Below are 12,851 nucleotides of genomic sequence, written 5' to 3' on the forward strand. Positions count from 1 at the left end.
ATGCTAAGAAGATAAAGATTATGCTACCAACTCTCTCTTATCCCTTCTGTGGATTGGCTCCTTCTTCCACAGACACAACAGGGCTAGGCAGACACTGAACTAAACACAAGTCCCTTTTCTAGAAAGCTCCCCCGATCCATGAAAGAAGAGAGAAGCCATGGGACCGTACTCTTAACCATTTCTGATTAGACCAGAAATGAAGACACCTGACCCAAGATTAGCCAATCAGATTCCCTCCTGGGAATCTGAAACTGGGATTCAGAGACATTTAGTCAGTATTTGAAATTGGCTATACTGATAAGTACGAGGTGGGCAGAATTCACCAGATGGCCTGAGGAGCAGGAAAAACTAATCTATAGAGAAAGAAAAGAGCAAAGTAACTATGCATAGGTAGAGAGAGAAGACAAAAACATCCCCATGGCTTTCCAGACCCCAGCTTATGTCTCCTCCTGGTGGCTGCCCAGAGCCTTCTTTATCCCACCTGCATGTTCCATGAGGCATTTTACATCCTCATCATTATTTTCCCTTTCCTACTTAAATTAGCTCCAATTGGAATCACTCATTTATTCAGTCCTCAGCCATTTGTTGAACACCTGAGCTAAGCCAGGTGCTGTCCTTGGTGCTGGAGAAATGGTGGTGAACAGTACAGACCCATTCTTGATACCATGGAGCAATCGGTTCTGTTACTCACCACCCAGAACACCTAGGATAGACCCTACACCTACCACAATATAGAGAAATGCACTCACAGAAGGAAAAGTTATAGAGAAATATACACAGTTTATCCAACATCTACTATGTGCTAGGCACCCTGTTAGGTGCTTTATATGCACCTTCTCTGACAACAGCCCTAGGAGACAGGAATTATCATCATCCCCTGGCTCAAGGACACAGAGGATTCACACCTGAGCAGTCTGAATCTTCACAGCTGCTAAGAGAAAAGATAGAAAGTGACAGAACATAAGTAGACACTGGAGAAAGACACATACTCACAAACTCATTTACATTCACATATACACTCAAACACACACACACACACACACACAAACCCAGAATTCAGGCCACCTATAGCAGCACAGACCTAGGCACATCTTGTTCTTTGTTAGGTGCTGGCCTCTGCTTCATCTCTATCCTATAAGGAGACAAAAATCAACTCCTCCCTCTTCAGAAATACTCTTGAAGAGGAAGCAAGCTCGGTAATACTTTAATTGGACAAAAGCCTTCCAAACATGGCCTCCTGAGCACAGCAGGGATCCATTTCCACCTGCCTTTTAGAAAATGTGCCCTCCCTGGATTGCACATGAATGCTCTTAGGCAAATGCCAGAGAATCACTCTAAAAACTTTCTCCCAGCAGGTCAGCACTTACCCACTGGACGCCTCGTCAGGAGCCCCACTCAGCTCCATCCCTGGCTGCTCCCTGCCAGGCCCAGGAGAGCAGGGAGCAGCTCTGATCCAGGTGGACACAGATGTGACTAGTCCCTGCCAAGAGCCCTTCCCCCCAACCTCAGCTCAGGGTGGGCAAGCAAAACACTTAAAGGCTGGCTGAGGCTTCAAGCCTGCAGAGTCCAGGAAGAATACAATAACTAAGAGGCAGGGGACATTCCAGCAAGAGAGGATGGGGAAACAGGGTAAGAGACACCCCTTGTTAGCGTCCACATCTGGAAAGCTGGGGTTCTCACATCTGCCTTACCTCAAAACAGATACCATTTATTGAGCACAGGCACTGTGCCAACCACATTTGCATGTTATTTTAAAGAACTCTAGTAGCTAGAGATGACTGTCTCCAATATACAACTGACAAAACTGAGGTTGCAGAAGATAAAGCTGGTTCACATAACTAATCCTGGTTCACATAACTAGTAAATAGGAGAACCATCACTTTCCTAAGTCCATGCTGTCAGCCACTAGCTTTACTTGTGTTTGAGAGGATAAACCAACAGTCAGCAGAAAAGGACAAAGCCACCAGTATGTCTTCATAATTTGCCAGTAGTCAGCCTGATCTAGCGGCAACTTTTATTCCTCCCCTCCCCACCTCCATCCCCAAGCCTGAATTCTCTTCTAGCCCAGCTGCAGACTTCTTAGGACAATTTTCCTGATCCTAAGACAGGAGGCTTAACCCCAGAAGGCCTCAGCTGCAGCCCAGCAAGCTCACAGAGCTCTGAGACAAATGTACTGACAAATCCATATATCATCATAGCTAGAAATTTTTAAAAACAGAAATCTGAGCTATATTGAAGTAACTGGGAACTGGTATCAGAGTTTAGGTTTCAAATGCTTCTCTAAAGAACAATAGGAAATGTCTGCCTTAAAGCCCCATAGAGTAAAGCTTTATGATAAATTTGGGGAAACCTCTTTGAAACTCTTTCTGTCTCCCCATCCACTCTACTGGTAAGAATCACTCACATGTTTCATTTAGTATTTTCTGCTTTGCCCTCACACAAGCTTTAGGGTGAGCTCGGTTACGCACTCTCGCTCGCCCTCTCCTTCTCTCTCTCTCTTTGTTTTTCCTGAATTCTCAAGGTTCTCAGCAGAAAAAAAGAAAAAAAAAAAAAACAACACTAACAAAGAAACACCCAAATATCCAGTCCTCTATGGGAAAAGAAATACTCATAGACACATGTCTCAGAAATAGAATGATATGCTTTTATCTTACATTAGATCAGGTATGTTTCCAGTTACAGCAGAGAACAACCAATATCTTAGAGCTAATCATAACTTTGATATTGGCTGAGGTCTCTCTGTCCTTGTCATCCAGAGAAGATGAAAATGAAAGGTCTGTTAGGGGCAGGCATTTTTTCCCTTTCTTTTTTCCCCCCATTGCTGTATCCCCAGTGCCTAGAATAGTGCATAACACACCGTGATATTCAATACAAATTTTTAACTCTTCCAGGATTCATCCAGACCTATGAATCAAAAACTCTGGGAATGAGGCCTAGCAATATTTTATTATATTAAGCCTTCTAGGTCTTGATCCTGAGTGATCCTGAAGTTTCACTGAAGTTTAAAAACCACTGAACTGGGACTTCCCTGGTGGCCCAGTGGCTAAGACTCCATGCTCCCAATGCAGGGGGCTAGGGTTTGACCTTTGGCCAGGGAACTAGATCTTGAAAGCTGCAACTAAGAGTTCACATGTTGCAACTAAAAAGAATCCTTCATGCTGCAATGAAAAATGAAGATCCTATGTGCCACAACTAAGACTTGACCAAATAAATAAATAATAAAATAAATATTTAAAAAATAAAGCTAAGAAACCACTGAACTATGGTATTGGTCTGTGCTGTTCAATATGGCAGCTACTAGACACATGTGTGTGCTTAGTCGCTCAGTTGTGTCCAAATGTTTGCAACCCTATCGACTGTAGTCCGCCAGGCTCCTCTGTCCATGGGGATTCTCCAGGCAACAATACTGGAGTGGGTTGCCATGCCCTCCTTCAGTGGATCTTGCCAACCCAGGGATCAAACCCAGGTCTCCCGCATTGCAGGCAGACTCTTTACCAGCTGAGCTACCAGGGAAGCCCTACTAGACACATATGGCTATATTATTGATATAATTAACATATAACATTAGATGAGTTTCAGGTATGCAACATAATGATTTGAGATATGTATACACTGTAAGAAAGTTTAGTTGCCACCCATTACCATTCAGTTCAGTTCAGTCGCTCAGTCGTGTCTGACTCTTTGCAACCCCATGAATTGCAGCACACCAGGCCTCCCTGTCCATCACTAACTCCCGGAGCTCACCCAAACTCATGTGCATCGAGTCAGTGATGCCATCCAGCCATCTCATCCTCGGTCGTCCCCTTCTCCTCCTGCCTCCAATCCCTCCCAGCATCAGGGTCTTTTCCAATGAGTCAACTCTTTGCATGAGGTGGCCAAAGTATTACAGTTTTAGCCTCAGCATCAGTCCTTCCAATGAACACCCAGGACTGGTCTCCTTTTGGATGGACTGACTGGTTGGATTTCCTTGCAGTCCAAGGGACTCGCATGAGTCTTCTCCAGTACCACAGTTCAAAAGCACCAATTCTTCGGCACTCAGCTTTCTTCACAGTCCAACTCTCACATCTATACATGTACACAGTAACAAAAAAATTATTTTCTTGTGATGAGAACTTTTAAGATCTACTCTCTTAGCAACTTTCAAATATACAATACAGTGTTAACTACAGTTACTATTAAAATATTTTTAATAAATAGGCAAAACTGCCTCAACATACACACACACATACCCTCTGGGGTAGGCAGACTTACAAGATGGCTCCCAGTGATTCCCACTTCCTAGTATTCCTGCCCTTGTATAACTATTCCTCTCTTTGAATGTGGGCTATGTGTAGTGACTTGCTTCTAATCAAAAGAACATGGCAAAGATGATGGGATGTTATTTCTGTGATTAGATGTCACTTCCATGATAAGGTTACCAATGATGGTCATTTCTGTCTTACCAGCAAAACTCTCTCAGGTTAGCCTGAATGAAGCAAGCTGCCATGTTGAAGCTCACATGGCAAGGAAATGAGGAAAAACTTCAGCTAACAACCAGTGAGGAAACACAATCCTCAGTCCAGCAGTCCCCAGGAAACTGAATTTTGCCAACAACCACATAAGAGCTTGGAAGCCTTTCTTTCCTCAGTTAAGCCTTCAGATGATATCCAAACAATGACTGATGCCTTGGTCGTAACCTTGTAAGAGACCCTGAAGCTGTACACCCAGAGAAGCTATGCCTGGATTCCTAAGCCACAGAAATGCAAGATAATAGATGTTCACTGCTGTAAGTTTTAGAGCTATGTGATACACAGCAACCGGTAACTAATATTCCCTCACAGTGTAGAAATCCGAAACATTCCCCAGCACTTCTGAGAATCACAGACTGCTTATATTTTCATGTTCCCCCCGGATTTGAACTCTAGGTTTAGTTTGATTTAAGAACCGTCTCATGTTCCACCTACACTACCCCTAATCCATACTCCTTCAATCTAGCCATGACTCTCAGACTCTTATTCATTTCCATGTTTGCAGAGAGCAGGTAAAACAGGCTAACCAAAAAGCTTAAAAGGACAAAATAAGGAAGGAAAAGTCCCTAGTTGGCTTGGAAAAGCTTTAAAATATTTCTACAGATCTAGAAGACCATACATAAACACAGACCTGTGGGCATGCTAGAAGACCTGAGAACATCCTAACTTCTCATGTCTGGCTAACACTGAGGCTCTATTCAAGCAGAAAGTAAAGTCTGTACACTCAGGAAAGCTATGCCTGGCAGTTGTGAACTGCTGGTTCAGCAATGAACATGTGCCCCAACACAAACACAGAGCCCCTCAGCAAGGCCTGGGAGATGTAGCAGTCCTGGAAGTTTAAGGAAACCACTACCCATCAGGAAATTTAAATTGTTCTCTAGAAAATACCTATATTTACCACAAAAGAAGGCAGTAATAGAGGAACAGAGAAACAAAAAAATATAAGCTGTATAGGAAACAGCAAAGTCACAGGCATAAATTCCACCTTCTTGGTGATTACATGTTAATGAATTAAACACTCTAATTAAAAGGCAGAGCTTGGCAAAATGGACTTTTTTAAATGATCCAACTATACACTGTCTATAAGATTCAAAAACACAAATAGGTTGAAAGTAAAAGTATTGGAAAAGAAATATCAAGCAAAAAGAGAGAGCCGAAATGGCTATAATAATATCAGACAAAACAGATCTTAAGACAGAAATTGTTACTAGAGACAAAATTTCTAAATCAATGAAGAATATATAACAATTATAAAAATGTGTATACCTAATGACAGAATCCAAAAATACACAAAGGAAAAAACAACAGAATTGAAAAGAGAAATAGACAATTCAAAAGAGACTCAGCAGACATATCAACCAAAAGCAATGCATGTACCTGAACTGGGTCCTGATTCAAATAAATTGTAAACACACGCACACACACACACACACACACACACTGTAAGAAAATCAGGGAAATGTAAATACAATGAATATTCAATGATATTAAAGAATTACTGTTCAAGGAGATCAAACCAGTCAATCCTAAAGGAAATCAACCCTGAATATTCACTGGGAGGACTGATGCTGAAGCTCGAATACTTTATATGATGTATGCAGCCTGGAGGGAGGAGGTAAAATATGAAGACTAGATCAAATAAGATTACTCATGAATGAATAACTGAATAATTAACATTGCTGGGTAGAGGGTCCATGACAGCTCATTTTGTTATTCTTTCTTCTTATGTATGTATTCAAAATGTTCCATAATAGAAAGCTTAAAAAGGCAAAACAAAGCTACCTGACTGCTCATTCTGAGAAGCACTAGAACCAAAAAGATTGTTGTTGTTTAGTCATTAAGTTGTGTCTGATTCTTTTGCGACCCCCATGGACTACAGCCTGCCAGGCTCCTCTGTCCATGGGATTTCCCAGGCAAGAATAGTGGGTTGCCATTACTTTCTCCAGGGGATTTTTCTGACCCAGGGATCGAACCCACATCTCCTGCATTGGCAGGCAGATTCTTTATCACTGAGCCACCAGGGAAGCCCTTACTATTTGTACATCTACTCAAAAAACATTTGTTGAGCATTTACTATGGGTAGATCATTGGGATAAACATGTTCTCAAGCAGGTACAGATAAAAATTAATTATAAACAAAGACCAGAAAGGTGTTTTAGGAGAGACCCAAGTGCAGGGCTTCAAGGGGTTCGTAAGGGAGAGATTATTACTGATGGAGAAGAAGGGCAAGCTTGAAATCACAGAATATTCAAGTAGGAAGAATCTTCATCATAACCATCTTATTTACATCTGAAAAATCTGAATTCCAGAGAGAGGAAGTTGATTTGCCCAGTTACCACAGCAACATTCAATAAAGCTGGGATTTATTTGTTCTGTAGCTAACATTCATTGACAGCTTATTATGTCCTGGCACCTTGCTTAGAATTTCACAGATATTATTTCATTTACTCCTCACAATGTATTGCATTATTATCCCATACAGAGAAGGAAAGAGAGGTTCAGAAAGGTTAAGTGACTCACCAAAGTGGACACAGCCAGGAAGTGGCAGAAACAGGTCTCAAACCAAGGTAGGTTGTCTCCAGCTCCTTCTCTCCTCTCCCTATCCTGGGATTTAACCCAGAGGTCCTTCCATCACTGAGTGCTGGGTTCTGCTAGGGAGAGAACAACAGATGTTTCAGGCAGAGGAAATGGAGGAGATATAACTAACACTAATACTTTGTCCTACAGGGCTTTCTAGGACTGACAAATGAACACCTCAAGAGAAGAACCCTATCACATTAATAATTTTATGTCACTAAACATTTTTGTGCATTGTATAAATGCACAAAATTTGCTCCTGTGACCATTTTCCATACAGTGCTCTCTGACCACTTGCTCTGGTTTTCTGCACTTGTCAAACAAAGCCCATTTATCTCAGCCCTGCTGAGGGTCATCGAGCCTCCTCTGGCAGTCCTTAGCCACCCCAGATGGACTGCAGCGTGGAAGGCTCCAGGGGCCAAGCTCCCACACACCATTCAGCTCTGTCCTCCTCCCAGAGGGGCTAGGTGACAGCATGGAAATCTGGGCTCTCATCCTTAATAGCACTAGCACAGCTCACCAAGTGACCTTGAGTAAGTCATTCAACCTGGACTTGTTTCCCCATATCTTTCGCATTTAAAGGGTCAAACCACATGAGCTTTAACAATGTACATTTTCCATAAAATATTGAATCACTATGCTGTATACCTGAAAGGAAATGTAATATTATAAGTCAATTATATTTGAACCTTTTTTTAAAGGCACATTCTTCTCTGACAAGGCATAATTCCACGAAATCAGGGAGTGAGAAAAAGACACTTAAAAAAAAAGTTATTGGGGTTTCCCTGGTGGTTCAGTGGTAAAGAATCCTCCTGCCAATGCGGGAGACATGGGTTCAATTCCTGATCAGGGAAGATCCCACCTGCCGTGAAGCAGCTAAGCCCATGTGCCACAACTACTAAGCCGGTCCTCTAGAGCCTGCTAGCTGCAAAGTGCTGAACCTAATGACCCTGGAGCCTGTGCTCCACAGCAAGAGAAGCCACTGCAATGAGAAGCCCATGCACCGCAACTAGAGAGTAGCCCCCACTTGCCACAGCTAGAGAAAAGCCCACACAGCAACAAAGACCCAGCATAGTAAAAACATAAAATAAATAGCAGAAGCAAAAAAATTTACAAACCAAATATAAAATTGTAAATCATATATATACCATATATGATAAAATAAATATGCTTATTCACTATACAGTGTTAAGGATACAGCATTTTATGCCACTATTGGACTCAAAATATCAGACAAATTGGGCTCTGTAGCCCAGCTTTGCCAAGCACTGAGTATGTCCATGCTAATGCTCAATCACTGTTGTGTCTGACTCTTTGAGACCCTATGGACTGTAGCTTGCCAGGCTCCTCTGCCCATGGGATTCTCCAGGCAAGACTACTGGAGTGGGTTGTCATTTCCTTCTCCAAGGGATATTCCCCACCCAGGGATTGTACCCGCGTGTTCTGCATTGACAGGCATATTCTTTACCACTGAGCCACTTGGGAAGCCCACTGGGCATGTTATTCTCTTGATTATAATAATAACAATAATAATAGTTAATAGTCATTGAATACTGCCTAGATGTTACAAACTCAACAGTCTAAGGTTCTCTTTGGGGAAAATCATTTAAGTCTCAGTTACCACATCTATAAGAATGAATAGAAGCATACCATAATATAGTAGTAGTAATATTACATGTATCAGCAAAGGTTTTTTAAAATTATATTATTGAACAAAATTTGAGCTTGCTAAGAACAATTACTCCATCATCCTCCAGGCTAATCCAATGTTAGCCACCTACTGTGAGAAAAAATATATATATTCAACTATTTGTCTTTACTTTTCTTGAAAACTACTATTTTTAAATGTCATCTGATATCTTTAGGGTTGTAAATTCCCATAGCAGTAATAGTAATAAATGTATTATCTCCTTACCTTTCCCATTATTATTCCAAAAATAACAAATTCAGGCAGCTCATCAGAAAATGCCACAAAAACAAATGAAAAAGAAAAACATTTGTGAGAGAGGTATACTCTGTTGAAAAGCAAAAGTGAAGAATTTAAAACCATGTGTATCACAATTAGACGTTCAGTTGCTCTTACTAGGCTATCAATATTGAGACTATTTCCACTATCACATGACTAAGCTCTCTCAACTGGATTTTATGATTTTTAGTGATTCAAACTACAGAATCAGAAGAGTGCTAAGAGGTAAATCAGTTCAATTCCCTTCTAGTTCCATTCCTATGTTCAGGAAAGAAAAATGAGAGCCCCAAAATACAATCAAGGAGTCAGTCAACTATTAGCTGCTCCACACTTACTATCATTTGCCTCTCTCTAGGTTCTTGGGATGCCTCATGAACAAAAGAACACCAAAAAGAATCCCTGCCCTCATGACACACACTGTGGCAGAGACAAGTGACTTGTCCAGACAACACTTCAGACCAGGAGCAAAACTAGGTTACCCTACACCTAGACTTGGGCTAGAACCTTTACACCCAGTAACCAGACACCTTGTTTCACAGCAGAATTTGAATGACATCTGTGGTTAGGATTATTCTTCCTATATTTTGCTCAAAATGCCTTCAGAACTTTCCTTCAATTTCATCTGTTTGGCAGAGATATAAATTTCTGATTGCCAGGTCAATTTGGATTGACTACAGCACGCTTCAACAAATCGAGTGAAACTAGACAATACAATGTCACAGACTATATTATGTCTTGTAGCATGAATAATGCTGAAAAGTTCACAAAGTTTTCTGGAATCTTTTGGGAGATAGGCATACATGCTAGGCATTTCCATATTGCCCTATGCCTTCACTATAGTATATCTTGTGTTATATTATAAGTGCTTATTTTGTCTCCCTCTCTAAACTGTAAGCTCCATGATGGGGCAGGGGCTTTTATGTGCCCCATTGGATTGATATCTACCCTAAGTCTGAATGCATGATTGGCACTTAATCCGTAGTTATGGGGGAATGAATGAGTGATCCATTTTCCCTCTCAAGCTTCTCAATGACCCTCTGAAGTGAATAGATATTACTACCACATTTTACTGGCCTCAGAACTAAGACTCAGAAAGTCCACATCATATTTCAAATGTCACATAGATGGTCATAAAAAAAAATGACCTGACAATTATTCCAGTGACTTTATGTTTCTTATAGACTAGAACCTCCTGTTTTTCATTTTCTGAGCTCTTTACAGAGTTGGTCACCATATCTGGCCCCTAAGGAGGCAGTAATAAACCTAATTATTAAAAATTACTATTGATGAAACAGACTTTAAGTCAAAAACTGTCATATGAGACTTAGAAGGACATTATGTAATGATAAGAGGATCAATACACTGGGAAGATACAACAATTACATGTACCTTCCCAGGGATGGTGGACCCTGGTGGGCTGCCGTCTATGGGGTCGCACAGAGTCAGCAGCAGCAGCAACATCAGAGCACTTAAATATATGAAGCAAAACTTGACAAAACTGAAGGGTGAAATAGACAGCAAAACAATAATAGTAAGGAACTTCAATACTTCACTTTAAATAATGGATAGAATATCCATATGAAAGATCAATAAGGAAACAGGACTTGGATACATCATAGATGAAGTGGATCTAAAAGACATACAGAACATTCTATCCAACAGCAGCAGAATATATATTCTTCTCAAGTGTACACAGAACTTTCTCCAGGATAGGCCACATATTAGGTCATAAAATAAGTCTTAACAAATTTAAGATTAAAGTCATACTAAGTATCTTTTCTGATCACAATAGAATAAAACTAGAAGAACCATAAATTCCTAGAAACTTACAATCTACCGATACTACTATGAAAAAAAAAACAGAAAGTCTGAAAAGGCCTGTAGTGAAAATGGAGACTGACACAGTCAAAGGATCATACATCATGACCAAGCGGGATTTATCACTGGGATACAAGAATGGGTCAACACACAAAAATCAACTAATCGATACACCACATTAAATAAGGGATAAAATCACATGATCATCTCAATAGATACAGAAAAAGCATTTGACAAAATTCAATACTCATTCATGATTTAAAAAACTGTCAATAAACTAGTAATGGAAAGGAAGCACCTCAACAAAATAAAGGCCATATATGAAAAACCCACAGCTAACATCATTATAAAAGTGGAAAACTAAAATCTTTTCCTTGATGATCAGAAACAAGGCAAGGATGCCCACTCTCTCAATAAACCAGTTATAGAAAGACAAATACTGCATAATTCCACAGGTATGATGTATCTAAAATAGTCAAATTCATAAAACCAGAGTGGAATGATGGTTGCCAGGGGAGAGTGGGAAATGGGAAGTTACTAATCAACAGGCATACAGTTTTTGTCAAGCAAAATGTGCAAATTCTAGATATCTGCTGTATTAACAACTGTACCTATAGTCAACAGAACTGTACTGTATACTTAAACATTTGTTAAGGGGTTAGATCTCATGTAAAGTGCTCTTACTACAATAAAATTTTAAATTTTTAAAGGAGCATTATTATTATTATTAAGAAGAAGAAATAAAAATAATTTTTTTAAAAAGAAAGGAGTTTTGGAATCAGAAGGTTCAAATCCCAACCCTGCCAGTAACTAGCTGAGGGATCTTGAATGGGCATCTTCACATACTTATTCATCTTACAAAAAGAACATCATAGTTCCTATCTCCAGGGAGGCTGGAATAAAAGAGATAGTGCATATAGAGGTCAACAAACTACTGGAATTTCCCATGTAGGACCTTAAGGCCAATACCCCCTCCCCAGAGTCACAGAAATGGCAAAGGCTTCAAGAAGGAACCATGTGAGAAGGGAGGAGGGAAGGGGGTTCAGGATGGAGGACACATGTACACCCATGGCTGATTCATGTCAATGTAAAGCAAAAACCGCTACAATACTGCAAAGTAATTAGCCTCCAATTAAAATAAATTAATTAATTTTTTAAAAAAGAAGGGACCATGGCTTCTTCAAACCTGCTTATGTTGTACAGATGTACCAAACCAGGGAGTTCTAAGACTCAGATGCTCACAGATTGGTACCCACCTAGACAGAAGGCACTCATAATTCCATTCAAAATCCCTGAAAGGCTTCTTCCCAGCTTCTACTCAACTCAAAGTCAGCTTGTCAACTCCTACAGGTTCCTGCAGCTTCATTCACTTTGGACAGTATTTCCTGGTGGCTTGTGTATAAAAAATTCTAAATGCTTCGAATTCTCAGTTGGCATATGAACAAAGGAAGTACTTTTTGTTCAAACTAAAATCTTTGAAGAAACAAGCGAGGGGCTGAGGTAGGAGAGCAGCCTGGCACTCAGCACAGGCCAAGTAAACAGCCTAACACTATTAATAGAACTATGTGAACAACGGGAGAGAGCAAAACTCTCCCATATGCCCCCAAACAAAGCCCCAATCCAAGAGCACCACAGACAGGCATGGCGGCAGGCTGGAAAATGCTGCCTACAGATCAATCCCCAATCTTTGTTCAGTTTCCCAAATCATATAGCACACAGACATTTGCTACATTGGACCTTGGGATATGAAAGTCACTGCTGAAGAGTTTTGACAATTTATGAGTGCTATTTATTGTAGTTTATGACCTCTACAAGGGAAAAGCTTGGAGCTGCTCTTCAAAATGCAACATTTTTTTAAACCTTCATTCACTCAAGAAATATTTACTGGGCACTCCTCTGTGTTAGACGCTGAACTAGATAGATCCTGGGGATCTGACAGCAGCAAACAGAAATGGTTCTGGCCCTCAGGGAAACTATGTTCC

At 40.5% G+C, this 12,851-nt stretch overlaps 1 long non-coding RNA gene across 4 annotated transcripts in view; it reads right to left on the minus strand.

Annotated features, from left to right (window-relative positions):
• Nucleotides 1–12,851, minus strand: part of LOC112586856 — a 55,440-nt gene that overhangs the window by 23,507 nt on the left and 19,082 nt on the right. For 3 of the 4 annotated variants that reach the window (XR_006553260.2, XR_006553261.2, XR_003111324.3), the window contains exon 2: nt 7,029–7,156. This is a non-coding gene — a long non-coding RNA (uncharacterized LOC112586856). Of the gene's footprint in view, nt 1–7,028; nt 7,160–12,851 lie in introns of all 4 variants that reach the window. The other variant, XR_003111325.3, reaches the window with a different exon arrangement.

Source organism: Bubalus bubalis, chromosome 9 (assembly GCF_019923935.1).
Source record: "Bubalus bubalis isolate 160015118507 breed Murrah chromosome 9, NDDB_SH_1, whole genome shotgun sequence".
Lineage (NCBI taxonomy): Eukaryota > Metazoa > Chordata > Mammalia > Artiodactyla > Bovidae > Bubalus > Bubalus bubalis.